Genomic DNA, 22674 nt, shown 5'->3' on the forward strand with positions numbered 1-22674 from the left:
GAAGTCAAGGTACATCTGTAGAGAAATTTAAAGGCTCAAAGTCAAGCCAGACTGGTTTTAAGACGTAGGACTGGTTCATCATTTATGAGTGGGATCCAGGCTTCTATGGAGTGGGATTTAAGGGGAAGGACAACATTCAGCTACCTCAAAGGATAACTCTAGCAGCTTTAGGAGGGCATTGAAAGAGTTAGCATTGAGTTAGGGTTTTTTTTTTTTTTAAGGTGGTACTGGGGTTGGAACCCAGGGGTGCTCTAACACTGAGCCACATCCTCAGCCCTTTTTATTTTGAGATGGGTCTTGCTAAGTTGCCCAGCCTGGCCTTGAACTCATGATTCTTCTGTCTTAGCCTCCTGGGTTCCTGGGATTACAGGCATGTGCACCATGCCCAGCAGCCCTAAGTTAGTTTTTTGGTGAAAAGTATTAGAATTGAAGCAAGTGTTACCTGTTGGCTTCTGTGCTGGTAGAAGCACCTTGATAGGTAGCCAGAGGGATCACCTGACTCTGAGTAATGGGATTTCCTAGGGTTGAATTTGTAGTAACATTTACCTTTCTGTGACTGAACAAGTAGACTTGCTTAGATTTGAATCATAGTATGTTAAAAAACCCAAAGGAATCTTAAAAATCTAGTTGCTGGGTGTGGTGGCACATGTCTGTACTTAGGAGGCTGAGGCAGGAGGATTGCAGGTTGGAAGCTGACCTCAGCAACTTTGTGTGTCTTTGTCTCAAAATAAAAAGGGCTGGGATGTAGCTCAGTGATAGAGTACTTACCTAGCATGTATGAGGTTCTGGGTTCAATCCCTAGTACTGAGGGGAAAAAAAATCTCCTAGTCAAGGAATGGTTAATGAGGCTCATCTCTGACCCACTGATAATGGTTGCCAACGGGCTTGGATTGGGAAGAACTTGGAAGTTAGTCTAAAGAGAAAGAGCCAGTCAATTAGAGAGTCTAATGGGCATGAAAGGGCTGAGTAATTATGCCTCCTTTAGAATTTTGCCCTTCCGTCTATAAAAATCCAATGCTTTTATATGTGGGGAAACTGAGGTTCAGAGACACACTTGTTTTGTGTAGGTTATATCATTACTGCTTTTTTTTTTTTTTTTGGCACTAGGGATTGAACTCAGGGGTGAATCTCTGAACTATATCCCCGATCATTTTTTATTTATTCCTGAGATAGATCTTGTTAAGTTGTCTTCTTCCATATAACAAATATTTATTAAGGGCCTACTTGTTTCTAGTACTGAAATAGGAGTAAAACATACACCAGGACATAATTATTCCAAGTCCCCTCTCCGTACCAGCATTATATGTTAGGGAGGAGAGAGATTCATAATCATTAGGAGAAAGCCTGAACATTGTGTTTCTGAAGTAAGACACCAGAATATAAATCACAATGAAAGGGACTTTGAGGATGAATTCCTAGCACAGATCTATTTTAGGGTGGCAGGGGCTATGTGGAGGGCACAGGATCTCTGGAGCAAAGGGCCCCAGGAACCTCCTCTCCTAAGCTGTTCCTGTGCCCTGACCTGTCTTTGAAGTCCTGGAGCAGGCTTCCTTCTCCATCAGGGCCCTTGCACATGCTGATGCCTTTGTCTGACTTTCTCTTCCCTAGATATTCCCCTTTACGTCTCTCAACTATCCTGTTGCCAGACCAAACTTCTCTGCCATGTATAGCATGTTTTCCTACCCACTCACCGGGCTTTATCCCTTTTTGTCCCACCTGCAGTTACTCGTTTGTTTATCATTCATCTTTCTCTTTAGAATGTGGGATCCATGAGAACAAGAACCTGCCGGCTTATTGACAAGTTTCCAGGTTCTAGAAAAATATCTGGCTCATACTGGTTTTTAATCAACAATTTTTAAATGAAAAATGTAGAGTAAGAAGATAGGATGAAGCAAATGTCTGAAAAACAGTGTTGGGGTAGGGTGAAAGCAAAAGAGAGCAGTGGACCCGGGGCCTGATGGGGCTTACTGTCCAAGAAAGTCCATGTGGCTTCCTCTAATCAGGTAAGGTGGAGGGAGACACTGACATGCTCTGCAACCTGGAGCTGGTGGCTATGGTTCTCCAGCTGGCTCTAAAGACAGGAAGAGGCTAATGAACCTCCACCTTCTGAACCATATGTCACTTCAGTCCTTGTTCTGCCAATGATTGGCACCATGGATTCAATGTTCTCAAATCATCTTGTGCTTCTCTGCTTCCATCTACCACATTAAAGGGGAATTAAGATCTCATGTTCCTCCTAAAGGGAAGGAGGTAGCAGCTCAGGGCTCAGAGTCACTGTTGGAGCTGGTTCTGGACTGAGGAAATAGCTTTCAATTTTATTGCTCCCAGGCTGCAAGGGATGGAAGGGAGAAGGGAGAAGAGAACATGGAGGGGTGACCACAGACTGAGCCTCCTGAGGTTGGCTGAAGACCCACAAGGAAGTAAAGGAGAGGGGGGACAGGATATTGAGGGGGGAAAACAAGCTAAATTTCTTTAGAAGAAGGAAGATAGGAGACCTGTCCCCCCACCCAACATTTTTGGCTTGTGGAAATGAGCTGATCTTGCATAAAGGGATTAAAAATTTCCTTTTATTTTATCGAAGTTTCAGGGCTTTCATTTTTAAAACAGAGATAAAAAGATCTATGTCACGGGCTTATGAGGATTAAGTGGGAAAACACATTTGACGATGCTTAGTACAGTACCTGGCACATTATCAACACCAAACACACAGCAATTATTTTTAATATTTTATTACAAATTTGTGAAGTACTTATCCCAGAATCTTGAAGCCAAGGAAAGTGTTATTGACATTTTAAATCTTATTTGGTATCTTATGGATATTATTTTATGGGGTATATTATTACAGAAATATGGTGTCACCTATTTTGAAAGACCAGGCAGGTCACATGTACAGGTGGACATAAGACATTTTAATTAAGAGTTACTGCAGGAGCAAAATTCCCTCTTCAAGGGAGCTGGTTTTGGATTTATTACTTACATCTGCAGAAGGAGTAAGGAAGATTAAGAACAGGAAATTCTCTGATAAGCAATTTGACTGTTTTTTTTTTTAAAAATTTTGATCTGAAACCTCTTGTAATTCCAGAATGAGGTAATTTCTTATTTTTTTAAAAACACTTTTCCATAGGCTGGAATGATCTTAAGGATGCATTGTAGATGAAAGTGAGACTTTTTCTTGGAGGAGACTCCTCTCTCTGTGCTTTTTTTTTTTTTTTTTTTTTTTTTTTTTTTTGTAAAAAAAAAATCAGTGAGGGAGGAAGAGAGTGGGGGGAAGAGATATTGTCAGTAAACCCAGGGACAAGATCTTTTTCTTCTTAACGAACACACCTGTGATGCCAGCCAGTGAGCATGTGCAAACAGAGCGGAACGCAATTAGTCACAGTCCTAAATGAGGGATCCATGTATCTGGTGTCAGATTAACTCTAAGTCGTGCTTACTCCTAAAGGCTCTAACTCAAAAGCACACTGATTTCAGCATGAGAACCAGATGTGCAGACCATTTCTCAGTAATTAAAATGTTGTGGGTGGAGTGCATATAGGTGTGCATATAGCAGCTGGGCTAGGTCTTAAAAACAGGATGTTGAGTGCAATGATAAGAAAAAATATATGATGCCATTATATAACTTAACGCCACATATGCACAAAAAACAACACTTTCTATTTCTACAGAGTTACAGGCAGCCTTAAGGACATATATGTTGTATATGGGGTAGGGAGGATGAATGTGGGAATTAGGGATGAGAGGGAAAACAAAACAGGAGGGGCTTTGCACAGATGGATCATGATAACATGCTATGAACTCAGTAGGAGTTTTAAAAAAGAAAGGAGTCAGTCTTTTCTCTGTTTCTGTAAAATCAATTGGAGGCAAAGGCTAAGACCTTTGAGACAAACACTGGTAGCATTGGTTTTGAGGGACTGCTCAGAGCAGTTTAGGGCAGCTTCCTATGGATAATACAGAAGCTGGTTTGGGCCCAATGTCAGAACCAGTGCTCCTTCCTGTAGGAGAACTCTGGGACTCTAGGGGGTGCTCTTCACAGAAGTAGCCTTGGCTACACCTGCTCTCCTGGGCTGCACCCCGCTACGCTGAGTCCCTTTGAGCTTTTCTGGGGGCTACATCCCAGTGTACAGTTCATGTTTAGAACTTATTCTGGCAGAAAATTATTTTAGGAAGACTAAAATAAGCAAGCATGGAAACCACCATGTGGCTTTTTTTTTTTTTTAATATTGAGAGAAATGTGAACATGTGAGATCACTGGTAAAATGTCCTAAATGTCTTATAATTAAGCTTTTTTTCACCCTTAAATATGCTTACCTCAACTTCAGCTAGCATGTGGGCCTTGAAAAGAGTTCTTGGAATGAGTTTGAGCTCTTTTCTCGTGTGGTCTGTCTTACATATACCATCTGGCAGAGAATCTCAAAATAAGGTCTCCTGACTAGCAGTAGCAGCATCACCTGGACTTATTAGAAATGGTAGTGGGTCAGGAAATCTGTGGTTTAACAAGCTATCCAGATGGTTCAGACGTTGCTAAAGTTCTAGAACCATGGAGTTAGACCCGTGTTTCTTAAACTTGTCTGTACAGTCTTCCTTAACTTGTAAACACCGGCCAGCTTTTTAATAAGATGAGGAGTTTTTGAAAGTACCTAGGTACAGGTCAAACTCCAGATGCTTAAATCAGACTCTCTGAGTGCAGGGGAATGGAACCTAGGCTTCATTGTTTTTTACGTTTCCCCAGGTGGTTCTAATGTGCTGCCAAATTAGAAAACCATCACTCCATACTAGAACTTCTTAAATTTGTGCAAATGAATCAACAGGATCTTGTCAAAATGCAGATTCAGATTGAGTAGTCCTGGGGTGGGCTGGAGTTTCTTCAATTTTAACAAACCTCAAGGGGATGTTGGTGCTCCTGGACTGCCAGCTACACGTGGAGACACAGGGATCTGGGGAGCAAAGAAGAAGCTTTAGCTTAGGGGTCAGTTGTTCTGTCTTTGTAGTCATTATTTGTCTGGCTGGCAACTCCAGTCTCTGGCCCAAGGTCTGGCCTGCCTCCCTCACAGGGGTTTTGAGAGAATACAACAGGTAATGCCGTATTGTTTCCCAGTGTGAATTTAGATAACAGTTGTGTATAATATTGACTTTCAGGATATAGTACCATAGTAATAAAACTTCCTTTTTTTTTTTTTTTTTTTTTGATACTGCAGATTGAACTCAGGGGCACTCGATTACTGAACCACATCCTCAGCCCTATTTTGTATTTTTTTTTAGAGACAGGGTCTCACTGAGTTTCTTAATGCCTCACAGTTGCTGAGGCTGGCTTTGAACTCACTATCCTCCTGCCTCAGCCTCCTGAGCTGCTGGGATTACAGGCATGCGCCACTGTGCCCATTGATAAAGCTTCCTTTTAAAAGACATGTTTTTAGGTTTAGAAAGTGAGGCCATTAAAGAAAAATATCAAATAATTAATAAAGCACAATTATGAAGGTAGATGTGAATGAGCCAAGTTTGAGAGTTGCTTAGAAAAAAGGATTGAAAACTAAGAAAAATGCAGTCCTTGATTTTGATTTTTTGATAAATGAGACCATATGTTTAAATCAATAACAAGGTAGGCATTTTGCAACATTTCTGAACTGGGTAGGTGGAATCATTATTCAAAACATATTAGTTGAGTATATGTATCTACTTTGCACTAGACACTGTTTTGGTCAGTGAGGATGGGAGGACAAAAGCAATCATTTGTGTCTGCAAATAATTATAGGAAGATAAGAATTCATGAAATAAACATGAATTGGTTCATGCAGTTTTAATTTAATATTTCACTATCAATATGGAGGGGGGGGGAGTTGTACTTACTAGCAGCTGGAAAGCTGTCCCAACACAACAAATTATTATTCATGCACAAATCAAAATCAGGAGAACTTGGAAGGCTTAGTTGAGACAAATTCTAATGAACAGGCCAAGTTTACTGGGTATAGGGAATGACGCTGGATTCTCAAGTCTATTCTATTTCTTGAACTAGCAAAACCATAATTGTGTAGTGAGGTACCAGGATGTCTCGTCACAGAGTATGAGGACAGAGCTTGAAAAGGAAGTCATCAACTGCAATGCAAATAAGGGTTTTCTGAGCTTCCTAAATAAGGATGCAGGAGTGTAGCACAATTTCAGCATATCTGGTGGTTCTGGACCTCTGTTCTTGAACATGGGTGGGAATTACTAGCCAGTTATTTTCATTTCTATTTATCAAATTATAGGATCGGGCAGTTGGTAGGCTGTCTTTAGGCATAATATTTCAGTTTCTATGATTCTAAATTTGAGAAAGGGTATGCTACGGTTTGGATAAATGACCCCTAAGGGCATATGTATTAAAGGCTTGCTCACCAGCCCGAGGTGCTAGTAAGAAGTGGTGAAAATTTTAAGAGGTGGGGCCTCCTGGGAGGAAATTCAGTCACTGGGGGCATGCTCTAGAAGAGGTTGTTCAGACCCCTCCCTTCCTCTCTCTCTGTTTTTTGCTTCCCAGCCACCGCCATGTGAACAGGACTCCTCTGACACTTGCTCTACTCTGATGTACTGATTACTGGCCCAAAGCAACAGGACCAAGCAACCCTGGACTGAAACCCCTGGAACTGTGAGCCAAAATCAACCCTTTCCCTTCATAAGGTGATTATCTCAGGGATTTTGTTGCAGTGACAGAAAACTGAGTAACACAGGATATCTAATGGAGAATACATGGGGCAAGGTGGAGACGACTGATTAAAAGTGCAGTCAGACACTGAAGTTTAAGAATTGCATTTTATAACAATGTCTTTGCCCAGTTAGAGTTTACTTACCATCTTATCTGATGATAGCACTTGGAGGAATGGTTGGATTTTAGATAAAAATGAAATAAGACTCCATTTGACCTGTAATCCCAGTGGCTCAGAAGCTGTGGCAGGAGGACTGAGAATTCAAAGCCAGCCTCAGCAAAAGCAAGGCGCTAAGCAACTCATTGAGAGCCTGTCTCTTAATAAAATACAAAATAGGGCTGGGGATGTGGCTCAGTGGTCTAGTGCCCCGACTTCAATCCCTGTTACCTACCCTCCCCCCAAAAAGACTTCATTTGAACAACAATGCCAGGTTCTCTTTTTGATTTGAGGAGGATACAGCTGTTACAGATGTTTCTTGAATTGAATCTACCCAGATAAAATGAAGATGGAGTCAATGTCTAATGCATTTAAACAATAGCCGATTAGAAGGGGAACTTCAACTCTCTCTCTTTCATCAATACACATATACAAAAGGACAAAGATTTCTCTTCTTAATTGTAGGCCCTGGGGAATTGCATGGCAACTATAATTGCTTAAAACTCTCCTTTGGGCTTGCTCAAATGTAAAGGTTTGGGGTGAACTTCTCCAAGCAAGCCTCTCTGCCCGAGCCTGCCATCTGGGATAAGGTTCAAGATTTATCTTACTTTAAGTGTGAATAAGCCTAAGGTGGGGACATGGGAAGACCCTATGGCTTTAATGCTCCATGTGGGAAAGAGACAATGAATCTGAACATGATCCCTAAAAGGAAAGTGTCCTTGTGCTGAGTTTCTTTTTGACTGGAAAACCCTGAAAGCCAGATAGTTAGGTGTTAGAAGATGCAGTTCCTAAAGTTTGGATTTGTTTTGAGTTTTGGGTGGTGCTTTGATTACAAAGAAGTGCTTTATTCACATGTGCCAGATATAAGGCACGATTCTCCCAGTTGTCCGTTCAGGTTTCAGAACTCAATTGGGAGCCATTCCCTGTTTTTCAGCAGAGCCTGATATTAACATTTCCCTCCCAATGTATGCTGGAATATGTGTTGCCTTCAAGTGGTGACAAAATAATTGCTCTGCCTTCCTGTCACTGGTACACTCTTTTTGCAGAAAAGGAGGAGAGCAGAGCATGATGAGCTAGTCTCCAGTGTGCTTGCTCTTTGGTGACACAGTACAGCTTTATTGCACTTACTGGCTCTGACAGTAAGTGGCGCTGTTTGACCATTTTCTCATGAACTTTACTTGGTGAGGCAAGTGCCTTCAGAGGATGGTCTGATAGCAAAAGGATTTTTCCTTTTGATTAGTAGAATTAATGTCCTTCTTCACAGGATTCTCTCTTCCCACTGAGGTTCACAGATGCAGCTCTGCCTCCTCCTAGTTTGAAAATCAGAGATTTCTCTCAGATGCAATAAAAATTAAATAAAGCATTTAGGAGGATGCAGTGGTATCTATTGCATTGTGTGTGCCTATTAGAACCTTAAAGGGAAACTGTAGGTTTGAGGATGCCCCACAGCTGTGATAGCTGATGGCCTAATGAAAAGTGAAAGGGAGATGGGGGGAAGGGACAACAAATTACAGAATATAAATTGATCATTTGTATATAGAAGAAGTTAGAAGGGGAGCCTGGGATGGTGCAGGAAAGAGGAGAAAGGAAAATTTTCCTTGAAGATTAACCAGGAGAGGCCATTTGGGGCTAATTGCATATTTAAAAGCCATAAGCTATTTTATGAAATTTGTATGCATGTTTGTGTATGTGTATATATATATATATATATACACACACCGTTCTGTGTACTTGTGTGTGTTACAATCAACAACTTTGTTTTTCTTTTCTCCCATGGCCTATTTCTCCATGTTACTGGTGCCTGGAAGCCTTTCTACCTCTATTTTGTCAGAGTACCAAATAACAGCTGAGCTTCATGACCTTAGCTTCAGAGGGTTATCTCTACAAACATTGCATAGAGAAAGTATGTCACATTTAAAAATTGTGACTTCTTTGTGTTTTAAGTGTTTATTTCATAAGAATAAACGGCATTAATCTACTTATTATTTTTCATAGGGGAGAGAGCTTGGTAGCTGATGTAATCAATAAACTTATTTTTCTTCCAGTGTCATCAACCAAGGTCCTGTGGCATTAGGAAGAAGGTAACATTGGGCTGGCACCATCTGCATTACAGATTTGGACCATTTTTTTTCCCCACCCAGAATGAAAATGCAATAGCTTTGGTCTGGAGCAGAGGGTACAGCAGCAGGAGAGAGCTGGTTTACTGGGCTTCCTTCTGCCATACTTGTGGTGAAATGAATTAGACTTCTAAATCAGGAAATTTAGCGGGGTGGGTTAGATTTTTACACAAGTGAAGTGGAGGATTTCCAGCTGGTTGGCAGAATGATATGGAAATGTCTTGCTAAATCCAGGTCTGGTGGAATGTTGCTCTCCTGGCAGGCTCCATTTCTCCACAGTTGCATATAGAACTGAGTGAGCAGGAAGAATCTCGCTTGCAGGAGGACCTGGTGGTTCAGATGTTTGTCATTAGGAACTGGGTGTGGGCTTTTTCAAATTAAACCAAAGCAGCAGTTCTAATAGGAAGAGCCTCTCGGATCTGTGTCTTCTGTTTTTGGATATTCTTCCTTGGAAAACTAGATTTCAGCAGAAAGTGTTGTTAGTGGGGGATTCTGTGCAACCGAAATCCTTTGGGAGTAGTGGGAAAGACAGAGCATGAGATGCTTATATCATGAACTTCAACACTTTATTTTGAGTCTGTTGATATTAAAATAACAAGCCAAGACAAACAAAAAAATATGCTGGATGAAAATGTTATCTTCTCTTGTTATGATAGAGAGCTCAGCCCTAAGACACAGCAACACATTCCCCTCACTGGTGACTGATTTTTCTGGTAGTGCAAGTAATATTCAAATTATTAGACAAACATTGGCTCAGGCACAAATACAACATGCCACACTGAGCTAAGAGCCAGCCCTCTCTAAGAGCAGGCCTGGCCTGTGTGTGCCCTCCATTGCTTCATTTTTGATTATTGAGTGTAAACTGCCCGTTGGTTCATAGCTCTCCTATGGCACAAGTGATACCCTCTTTTTTTTTTTTTTTTTGCACTAGGGATTGAACCCAGGGGCACTTAACCCCTGAGCCACATCCTCAGTCCCCTTTCACCTTAAAATTTTTTTTTTAAGTTGTAAATGGACACAATAACTTTATTTATATTATGTGGTGCTGAGGATCCAAGTCAATGCCTCACATGAGTCAGGCAAGTGCTCTACCACTGAGCCACAACCCAGACCCCCCTCACCTTTTATTTTTTATTTAGAGACAGGGTCTCTCTAAGTTGCTGAGGGTCTTGCTAAGTTTCTGAGGCTGGCTTTGAACTCAAGATCCCCCTGATTCAGCTTCTCAAGCCGCTGCGATTACACCGCACCCTTCTGTTATAGCCTTCAGATGAGAATACAAGTTGGCTTATTGTTCCAGTGTTCACATACAGGTTTTCTTCTCTTCCGGACTTTCATGTCAGAGAGATGGGTGTTACTGTATTAAAGGTTTTGTATGTTGATTTTGTATTCTGCATGTTCATTGAATTCATTTATCAGATCTAACAGGTTTTTTTGGTGGAGTCTTTTGAGTTTTCTATGTCATTAGCAGAGACCATTTCACTTTTTCCTTTCCTTCAAGGATGTCTTCTATTCCTTGTCTAATTGCTCTGGCTAGGTCTTTCAGTACTGTGTTGAATAGAAGTGGCAAGAATGGGCATCCTTTAAATCCCTGAAATTATAGAAAAGCTTATAACCTTTCACAGTTGAATATGATGTTAGCTATGGGATTTCTTATATGTTTCTCTCTGTCTATCTGTCTATCTATCTATCATCTATCTAATCTCTCTATCTATTGGGTACCAGAGATTGAATCAGGGGAACTCAACCACTGAGCCACATGCCCAACCCTATTTTGTATTTTATTTAGAGAAAAGATCTCACTGAGTTGCTTAGCACCTCACTTTTTTTTTAAATTTATTTTTTATTTTTTTATTGTTGGTCGTTCAAAACATTACATAGTTCTTTTTTTTTGATTATTTTATTGTTGGTTGTTCAAAACATTACATAGTTCTTAATATACCATATTTCACAGATTGATTCAAGTGGGTTATGAACTCCCATTTTTAATATATCATATTTCACAGTTTGATTCAAGTGGGTTATGAACTCCCATTTTTACCCCGTATACAGATTGCTGTATCACATCAGTTACACTTCCATTGATTTACATATTGCCATTCTAGTGACTGATGTATTCTGCTGTCTATCCTATTCTCTACTATCCCCCTTCCCCTCCCCTCCCCTCCCCTCCCCTCCCCTTTTCTCTCTCTACCCCCTCTACTGTAAATCATATCTTCCACTTGTATTATTTTTCTCTTACCCCTCCTTTCCTCTTATATGTAATTTTGTATAACCCTGAGGATCACCTTCCATTTCCATGCGATTTCCCTTCTCACTCCCTTTCCCTCCCACCTCTCATCCCTGTTTAATGTTAATCTTCTTCTCAAGCTCTTCGTCCCTACCCTGTCCTTGGTTACTCCCCTTATATCAAAGCAGTCATTTGGCATTTGTTTTTTAAGGATTGGCTAGCTTCACTTAGCATAATCTGCTCTAATGCCATCCATTTCCCTCCAAATTCTATGATTTTGTCATTTTTTAAAGCAGAGTAATACTCCATTGTGTATAAATGCCACATTTTTTTTTATCCATTCATCTATTGAAGGGCATCTATGTTGGTTCCACAATCTTGCTATCATGAATTGTGCTGCTATGAACATCGATGTAGCAGTGTCCCTGTAGCATGCTCTTATTAGGTCTTTAGGGAATAGACTGAGAAGGGGAATAGCTGGGTCAAATGGTGGTTCCATTCCCAGCTTTCCAAGAAATCTCCATACTGCTTTCCAAATTGGCTGCACCAATTTGCAGTCCCACCAACAATGAACAAGTGTACCCTTTTCCCCGCATCCTCTCCAGCACTTGTTGTTGGACTTCATAATGGCTGCCAATCTTACTGGAGTGAGATGGTATCTTAGGGTGGTTTTGATTTGCATCTCTCTGACTGCTAGCGATGGTGAGCATTTTTTCATGTACTTATTGATTGATAGTATGTCCTCCTCTGAGAAGTGTCTGTTCAGGTCCTTGGCCCATTTGTTGATTGGGTTATTTGTTATCTTATTGTCTAATTTTTTGAGTTCTTTGTATATTCTGGATATTAGGGCTCTATCTGAAGTGTGTGGAGTAAAGATTTGTTCCCAGGATGTAGGCTCCCTGTTTATCTCTCTTATTGTTTCTTTTGCTGAGAAAAAACTTTTTAGTTTGAGTAAGTCCCATTTGTTGATTCTAGTTGTTAACTCTTGCGCTATGGGTGTCCTATCGTTAGCACCTCACTTTTGCTGAGGCTGGCTTCAAACTTGCCATCTTCCTGCCTCAGCCTCCCTAGCCACTTGGATTACAGGTGTGCGGCACCGCACCCAGCTATTATGCCTTTATTTTGTTGAAGTACATTCTCTTTGGACATAATCTGTTGTAAATTTTTACATGAAGAGATGTTAAACTTTGTCAAATGTTTTCTCTACATGTATCATTGTGATCGTATGTTCTTATTCTTAATTTTATCAATACGGTGTATCAGATTTATTATTTTGTGTATGTTGAATAATCCTTGCATTCTTAGTACATCCTACTTGATCATGGTGATTCTTTTAATGTGTAATAGAATTTGGTTTGCTAGTGTTTTTTTTTAATATTTACTTTTTAGTTGTAGTTGGACACAATACCTTTCTTTTTATGTATTTATATGTGGTACTGAGGATTGAACTCAGGGCCTCACACATACTAGGCGAGCACTCTACCACTGAGCCACAACCCTAGCTTGGTTTGCTAGTATTTTGTTGATATTTTTGGCATCTATGTTCATCAGGAATAGTGGCTTGTGATTTTTATCTATTGTAATGTCTTTGGCTTTGGGATCATGGTAATGTTGATCTTGTAAAAATTTTTCCCTCCTTTTTGAGTTTTTTATAGTTTGAGGAGGATTGATATTATTTCTTAAAATATATGATATTATTCAGTTAAGAAGCTACCAGGTTCTGGTCTTTAATTGGAGAATTTTTATTACTGATTTAATCTCTTTACTCATTATTGGGCTATTCAGATTTTTCTTCAAAATTTTTTAATGATTTGGTCCTCATAAGTTTTATGTATCTAGGAATATATCCATTTCTTCTAGGTTATTCAGTCTCTTGGCATATAATTGTGTGTGGCTTGATTCTTATGATCTTTTGTATTTCTGTGACATCAGTTGTAATGTTTCCTCTTTCATTTCTGGTTTTATGCTATATCAAGAACTTGAGGCACCAGGGGAAGGGGGTGCTGCTCAGGATTTAGGATCTAAAGTGGCAGGGGCTAAAGTAGTTGTCCAGGTTTAGCTCAGAACCTTCAGAGACTGTGTGGAAGAATTAGCTGTCTCCACGGGATTGGTAATTTGTGTTGTTGGCCAAAAAGAGGGCTAGATAAGAATGTGGATGAACGGACCAAGTCAATATTCACTATTATACTGCTAACAACTCTGATTGGCTGTGGTCTTCTGATAGCAAGTCAGTGGCTGAGCCTGATACAGAATAAAGAGGGGTACAGGGGAGAATCACAAGATGGATTTCTTTGTCACATCCTATTTTGACCAGAAGACTTTCAGTTCCTTCTCTCCTCTCCATAAAGATGCTCACCTTATCTGATCCTCTCCTTCATCCTTGCCTTTAAAAGGGAAGCCAACGAGCTTTCCCGTGTTAGCATATATTTAGCTTTTCTACATTTCTCTATTTCAATTAGGGGACTAAAGAGTAGATCATTTTAAGCTCCAAAGTAAAAATTTAAAGTGGTGAAAAATTATATGACTAGCAGGTGTATTTTTGGGCAAATGAGATTTCCAGATGAACCTGAACTTGCAGGTGTCTGCTTCTGTTATGCCTACATTATACCCCTATTTTAGCAGGTTAATTCCTCTTACTCTTTTTCAAACTTTGGAACAATACATGTAATATTAAGAGATTTGAATCCAAGTCTCACTATTTACTAATTGTGTGACCTTAGGCAAATTACTTAATCTTTTCTTTAGAAAAATTTTTTTAGTTGTAGTTGGACACAATACCTTTATTTATTTATGTTTATATGGTGCTGAGGATCGAACCCAGTGCTTCACATGTCCTAGCTGAGTGCTCTACCGCTGAGCCACAACCCCAGCCCTAAATTACTTAATCTTTTCAAGTCTCAATTTTGTCATGTAAATCATAATGTAGCCTCTTTGAAGAATCTTTGTGAACTTCAAACAGGGGTAATGTATGCATGCACACGTACATGCATAACTCCTTTTTCTTACATGTATAGAATATTCAGTAAGAATATTAAAACTTCAGGTCTGGGGATGTAGCTCAGTAGTAGAACCTAGCATGTGTGAGGCTCTGGGTTCAATACCCAGCATTGCCAAAAAAATAAATAAATAAAAATCTGGAAGCATTTCGTTGTCTCCGGGGAGATAAGTGGAGAGTGAGGTAGGACACTTTCCATTGTATATACCCTTTTGAATTTTGAACTATATGAATATACAAACTATATAAAATATCAAAATAAAAATCACTAAACACTTACATTAGGTAATTGTGAAGAATGCCACCTGAAATGTGGCTTTGTCATTCAGGGCAGGTCACTGTCCAGCATTTCAAAGATTGTGTTCTTTAATCCTTAGCAGTACTGTTCGAGGAAGGTGCTCTCCAGGAACTCACAGAACAATGAAGAAAGGAGCTTTGAGCAGCTATATTCTGTACACATGATAACTTTAAACATTTTTTGTTAGAAAAAATTTCAAACAAGAGCTGAGCATGGTGGCACACACCTGTAATCCCAGCAACTTGGGAGGCTGAGACAGGAGGATTGTAAGTTCAAAGCCAGCCTCAGCAACTCAGTGAGGCCCTAGCTAACTTAGTGAGACTCTGTCTCAAAATAAAAAAAAAATAAATAAAAAGGGTTGGGGACAATACATATAATACAAGTGGCTGGGACAATACATATAATACAAGTCTCACCATTTACTAATTGTATGACCTTGGGCAAATTACTTATCTTTTCTTTCTGGAAATCCCATTTGCTCAAAAATATACCTGCTAGTCATATAATTTTTCAGCACTTTAAATTTTTACTTTTTATTAAGTTCCCCTGAGTTCAATCCCTGATACAAAAAAAAAAAAAAAAAAAGAGAAAGAAAAAGAAAAAAAAGAAAGAAATCTAAACAACATAGAGGAGTAGTCTCCCATAATTATTTAAAAATTTTAAAGGGTGGCCATAGGATTTATCATTCCAACTGGGATACTTAGACAAAGGGAACAACACTCATAAATATGGCAAGAAAACACTTAAACTGCATGGTCCCAGGCAAACTGGGTCACATTGTCACCTAGAAATTAAGCACTACTGTAACTGTTGAGATCCCCTTGTGCCTCTTGCTGGGCCATATTCCCTCTGCCTGCCATGCAACCATGGTCTTCATACAGATGTTCATTGTGTTAAGCCAATTATGGCAACCATGAACTTGAACCACTGCTTATGATTTATACCCATACTACATATATGTGTATGAGCAAGTAGAGAGATTCTTCTTCTGTATTTCTGAATTTTACATAGATGGTATCATTAAAGAAATGAGGGCCAGGGAATAATGATGAATTAGTTAAGGTTCATTTGATTGAAAACAACAGAGTGTAATTCTGGCTAGCTTAAACCTGGGGGGATTTAATGAAGAGTGCTGGAGCGTATCAAGTGTCTCATGACTGGAAAATAAGAGGTTCAGGGCTGCTTCAGGCATATAAGCAAGAGGTAGCTGTAGATTCAGTCCCTCCCGCCCTTATCTTGAGTGTGCCAAGCCACAATGTCCAGCCTTTGCATGTCAAGTTCCCAAGTGCGCACTCCAGAGGGAGAGAGTCAATGGAGCCAGGTGTTCTCTCCTGGGCCCTTCTCCCTGTGTATGGTCAGGAACACAGGATTATGTAGTAAGGACAAATCACTTAGGGTCTACTCACTGTACTGGGGCCACTCCCAGAGGAGGGGATTTATAAGTTCTGGGCACTTAAAAAGATGACAATTATATGGGAATGGAGAAAATTTGGAGATCAGAAGGCAACCATTATATTTATAGATTCTTCTGAAAAGAAACAAAAGAAAAATTGTTTCCATTTGGGAATTTCTTCCTCTTATTTCAATTTATATGGATTTCCCAATTCTGATTTATGAGAAAAATCAGTTAAGAAATCAGAAAAACGATTTCTTGTTTATTATGATCATTTATTGTTTTGTGAGAATTAAGGCTTACTAGCCAATAGAGACCTTTCCAGTTTGATGAAATCCATTGACTCCAAGTCTAAAGTAAGATCAGGAAACAGTGATATGAAGGTCAAGGTCAACATTGCTGGGAATCAGGACAGAAGCAGAAGAGAAACCTTAGTCAGATTTCCTTGGATCTGTTGCTCTGTATGTGTGTGTTCAGGGCAATGCCAGCAGCTAACAGCGAATCATTTCTTAAAATAAAGTAAATAAGTTTATAGACATGGTATACTTTTTATAAACTCTGTAAGTAATCTCTATGAAATACCAAGTTTGGAAACAAAATGTGTCCTTAAATTGGCACTTTTGACATTTGCTTCTAGGTAGCACTGTTTACCTTGCCAGGAGATCTGAGCATCACATTATTTGAATACTATTGGCGAGTACAGTTGATGCTTTGTGGATTTAAGAATTTAATTCAAAGAATGATTACTTTAAATATTAAATATTTGTAGTATCTTCCAATGTTGAAATGTTTTATTTAGCATTTATTTTGTGTTAATATTTATTTCTTTTTATCTTACATATGGATCCGGTAGAGATACTTTAAAAGAGATACTTTTAAAACATGTTTTTGAATTTTATAATCTTTTCACAATATGCTGGTTCACAATGATAAATTATGTATTTTCCCCAAATACTTACAATTCTTACTTTTTATCTTAATGAGTTGACTGGCTGGAACTTCTAGTCCAATGTTGAACACAGGTGGTATCTTACTTCTGACTTAACAGGTATGCTTCTATAAGTTATGCATTTGTTACTAAATATTTTCAGTGGAAAACCAGTGAAAGTTTTCATATCATCCTGTTGCAGAAAAAATGATGTATTGTTTATTATTATGGTCACTTATTATTTTTTTCAAAAACATGTAATTAAAGTGTTATGAAAATTAAAGAATAACATGGATTCAGTAGTTTCCAGTAATTGTTAGACATTCCATTTCCTTATTCCCAAATCCCAATGATTAATATCTGCCAGAGACAAAAGAAATAACAAATTGTGAAAGGGAATGGCATCTTATGTTGGCTACCTGGTAACATTAATGAAGAAACATTATTGCCGAGCTCTGAGCTGTTTTCAATAAAGAGCCAGTCAGTTACATTTGTTGGGAGCATCTGGGATTCACAAGGGATTTTGCTGCTTCTGGAAACTTCTGGTTGATTTCAGCTCCCACAAAAAGTTGGAAAAATGAATCCCATATTAAATGAAAAATGACCACCTTGCTGGGAAATAACTTTTACTTTATGGCTTCAAAGGAATCAGTAACAGTGTAAAATTAAACTAGAAAACAATGAGGATGCTCGCTTGCCTTTGAAGTTGATAGTCATATTTTAGCCTACTAAGCCCCAACGACTGGTACAACTCCTGGGTTAAGTTTGGAAAACTTTAGTTTGAACTGTAATGTGTTGGGTACATTGTTCTCCTATTAGCTTGAGTTAAATTTTCAATCAATGTGGCTCTCTTAGCTGCACTCTGAGGGAATGAATAAAACAAGGTTCAAATCTGATGGAAAAAGCTGGTCCTGTAGGGCACAGGGAATCTCTGGGGACAGTGGTTCCTGATAAATGGATGATTAAAACCTGAGCCTGGGCTGGGATAGAGGAAATGAAGATGGCATCTATTCACACTTCCAAACTGGCAGATCCTAACATATTATTTCACTCTCAGTCATGCAAATCCGCTTAGACTTCACTACTAAAAAAAAAAAAAAAGAGAGAAAAAGAATCCATTCATAAGGCAGGAATACTAGCTTGGATGGTATATCTTTGTTGTTCAACTCCATGACAAAGATGGATATGAAAGCTTTTTGAAAACTACTTTACATAGGAACGTTAAAATTTTTATACAGGGGTTGTATGTGTGTATATATACATATATTGGGGGCTTCTTCCTAGAAACAAAAAAATCCAAACCACCAAAGAAAAATTTTATGTATGCTGAGATTGCAAATGACTGATAAATGCAATTGAAGCATGAAAAATACATTTCCTTTTAAATACAGACCTAAATTATTTTCCTTTTTAAAGTTGTTTGAAACAGTCCAACGATTTGTAAAAATATGGAGATTCCTTTAGAAAATAAAAATTTTTGCTTTATTATTAAAATGAAGAAACTTAGAATATTTCTAACAAATTTAAATAATCTATTACTGTTTACCATTGGTTTCTAGGTACTATAAGGGACACTGAGAAATTGACTTTTTCCTTAGCAGATCAGTAACTTATTTTCTTTTGGTAAAATTGAATTAAAATGAAATCTTTTGCTTTCCAAAACCCACAGATTTTGCAAGTTGGTCAGTTAACTTTAACTGCTTTACAAAGTTGGGTCCAGTGCATACAGGAGTCAGGAAACCACACCTACATTAGTTTTTCCCATCAGTCCCTTATGCTGGCCTCAGGATGTTTATGAACTGTACTTCATTATTGTAGGTATCCTGTGGCTACCTTCAAAAACAAACTGCAGAGGAATTGGATTTCTTGTCATGGGTTGGGCTGATGGCTCATTTTGTAGTTACTTGAAGAGAATTAAAAGGTCAGTAAACATAATTTTAAAATTATGTTTAAATAATCTTTAATGGCACCAGTTCCTTAATTGTGATATGTGTCATTGTACATATTGTGTCAAAAGTTTCAACAGAAATTTTGCATGCCTACCCTCAAAGTCAATATTCTCTGATATGAAGAAAAAGAATCATTGTTATTAGTAATAACAATATGTATATTAATAATTACTATTTTGATAGTAATATCTTAGTAATGGTTCTAGTTAACAGAAGTACTTAATTTAAGTAATTGTAACAGTAATCATAATAATTTCATCACTTCTTAAAGCCCTTATTTTGTGACTGGTACTGTGCAAGAAATTATCACATACTATCTCTTTAATTATGATGCTCAACTTTTATGATGTACATTTTACAGATGCAGAAACTGAGCATTAGAGAGGGTAGCCAGCTTGTGCAAGGCTACACAGGTAGTTGTTGATGAATGGGAAACAGCTGAAGCCTGAGACGAGTGCACAAGCATTTACCAGACATACATTTGCACCTTTGTATTACTTGAACATGCATTTAGTGGCCCTGCAGTGAAGGAATTGGAGAAGCAGCCAGTTCTATTGGAATTACCACATGTTGTTTCACTTATTGGGAAACAGAAGGCTTAGTAGAAGGTATTTTAGGAGTTGTTTGAAATATATATTTGACTTTTCCATCACCAGCAGGTGTTTGGGCAGATTAAAAAGGGACCTAGGGCTTCTTTGGAGGACTGCCCTGTGACATTTTTCCACCTGCCTTTCTGCCTCTTGTCTTGTACTTTTGGCATTTCTCTGCTCTTTGAGTCAATGAGTCAACAGCATGTTTTTAGCATTCCCTCTGTGCACAGAAGTGGACTGTGACTCAATAGGAGTCATGTACTCCTGCCGTGGGCCAAAGTGACATGGGCTTTCCTGCCAGCCAGCAGATCAGAGGCAGGGAGTAAAGAAGAGCAGAATATATAATATAAAATTACATGTATAGGCATACTTATATATGTGATTTTATATTCTATCCTTATACATATTTGTACATCTGTATATTTGTATATATTAGTTCATGTCTCAAAATCACTCAAGGGTTTTTTTTTATTTTTAATTGGGCAATTTTACCTGTTCCTTTTTGCACAATTGAATAAGCTTCTAAATAGAATCCTGATAGAAATTAATCTTTTCATGCCTCAAAAATTAAAAGATTAATCTCACAGAATGATATAGCTTGAAGGATCCTCAGAGATCTAAAGTGTTTCAAGGAATGTTAATGTCATTGATCTGTTTTTAGGTGTTTTGGAACAGGACCATGGTCAACTGGAAATGCTTGGCTAAAACTAAATAGGTTTCTTTCCTGCAGAGCTTCACAGAGTCTTCAGTATGCTAACATGCTTTGCAAACCTGTGAGAAGGGATAGAAATGAAGTATTTAGTCCTTATTTGGTCCCAAATTCTCATTTGGGAAATGCTGGTCTAGCTGAGCCAGCTAGAATCTTGTCCACATGAAGATTGGTGGCTGATGACATCCCGAGAGCAAGGGAGTCCCCGGGGGAAGGAAGACTGTCAGTTGCTCTCTTTCATGCCAAGAATTCTCAGTGTGATCCCTTTCCCTAGTAGCTTAGAGAAGGCGGAAAGGCATCGTTAGCCCAACAGGGCTACTCTTCGTTATGACACATACTGCAAATGAGCATGAGAATCTGAGACCATATTTATCCCTGACACCATCCATGGGGGATAAAGGTTAAGGAAGGTGCCACTGGCTCTGGTCACAAAGCTAGCCTGGTTCTCTTTCCCTCAGCAAACCAGAAATATAAATTCAGGTTGGAAAATACTAGTTTTAAAGAAGTTAATCTGATGTCTTCTTTCTAAGGCCTCTCAGAACTTTTAATATGAAATGTGCATTGTGACGATCTAGGAATGTGTGGAATATATAGGATTTAAAAAGTTATTTGGCCATGAAACTTGCTTTGTGAAACATTTAGGAGGCACTAGTGTTCTGAAGAAAACCCCTTGGAAACATGGATCTAATCCAAACTTCTCATTTTGCCTGTGAGCAACTATGGGCAAGACATTTCTTATCTGGAAAGCCCTCTCAGTTTTCCTTTTTCTATCATCAGGACAAAATTAATTGGAATTAGCTTGATGAAATTTGAAGGCAGCTTTGAAGAGATTTTTTTTTGTGGCTGGCAAACCCTTTTTGTACATTTCAAGGAGAATTTACTCCATATATTTTAAGTTTTCATAGTCCCCAAACTAGATTAACTCAACCAATTTTTGTAGAATATCACCTATGTCCAAAGACCCTTTAGGTACTGTCCTGATCTACAAAAACATATACAGTAATTCTTTAAAAAATATTTATTTATTTTTAGGTGTAGTTGGACACAATGTCTTTATTTTATTTACTTATTTTTATGTGGTGCTGAGGATTGAACCCAGGGCCTAGCACATGCTAGGTGAGTGCTCTACCCACTGAGCTACAACCCAAGCCCCTATAGTAATTCTTGCTATATAAGAGATTACTAATAATAAAAATATAAATTTGATGGCAATAAATTTGAACAAGTAGAATTTATTGAATACCTTTCTGTTTGTACTAAGTACTTGAAGCTTCTCCAAAATTTATGAGGCAGAGCTCACCATAATTTCCATTATGGTAAGGACAATAAGGTTAGGAATGGTTACAGAATTATTTCAAGATCACATTTAACTAATAGAGAGGAAACACATATGAACATGTGTATGTGTGTCAGCTTATGAAACATTCTTTATGAGAGATGCAAGTGCTATATGCATTCAGAGAGGAATAAAATAATTTGTAGAAGACTTGATCCATGAGTTTCAAGTATGTATTTGGCAACTGCTATGTAGTGACACCTCTCCTTCCTTTGGGGGAACACTGCCCCCTTACTTCAAAGACACCGTTTTTCTTTTTACATCACAACCTCGCTATGTGATTGGGTACGTTGCTTCAAACTGGCTGACCAGAATTTCAACATTTTGGAATTAGCCCCAAGGGAAGAGGATCACCTCCTGGATAGTAGAATAGTATAAAGTCTGTTCTGTAGTGTCCATTCCTTATTTCCAGGATGGTGGCAGAAGTTGGGCTGTGGTAGGAGAGAACAGTGGTGATGACCGGAGAGAGGAAAGTGCTGGAAGTGGGGAGATGGAGTCCTGGGGGATTTCTGGGAAGCTCTGAAACTTGGGGGTAGTGTTCTTGTCTTTACTGGAGCATTGGACTTACCACATCCATTCTTCTTCTGGGAATGACACTATTTTTGCAAAATGAAATGTCATTAGAAGGTAAGTTAGAAAACCCTATGCTGTAGAGATATGCAGAGATCATTAGAAATTCTGAGGTTCTCTTTGGTGCTAAGCCAAGGGTCTCTCAAACTCACAAATATGAAGTAAGGAACTTTACAGGGATGGACTCTAGGAGACAGAGGACAGAGTAGAGAAAAACAACCCCTTAAAATATGCTTTTAAAAAATCGTCAATTGAAAAATTATAATTGAATATATTTATGGCATACAATGTGATGTTATGGTATATGCATATAATATGGAATGATTAAACTAACATATCCAACACCTCAAATATCTGTTTTTTTTTCACAGTGAGAACATTTGAAATTGCCTTTTGACAACTTTGAAATATTACTGTTAACTGTAGTCACCATGCTGTGCAATGGATCTCAAAAACAAAAAACAAAACAAAACAAAACCCAGATTCTTCCCAACTGAAACTTTGTACCCCTTGACCAACATCTCTCCATTACCCATTTTCCTCCAAGTAATCCATTTGTTCCTGTTTATGAGAATGACTTAAAAGTCCCGGAAGGTTTCAGTTGATGAATTCAGTTTTCCAATCATACCTCAATATTATTTTATTTAAAAAGAGAACAATAAAAAATTTGGCAATACAAGTGCCATCTTGGCTACTTTATTGACCTCACCAAAAACAACAACAACAACAAAC

The sequence above is a fragment of the Spermophilus citellus genome, assembly GCF_964194105.1.
Source record: "Spermophilus citellus genome assembly, chromosome: 2".
Taxonomy (NCBI): domain Eukaryota; kingdom Metazoa; phylum Chordata; class Mammalia; order Rodentia; family Sciuridae; genus Spermophilus; species Spermophilus citellus.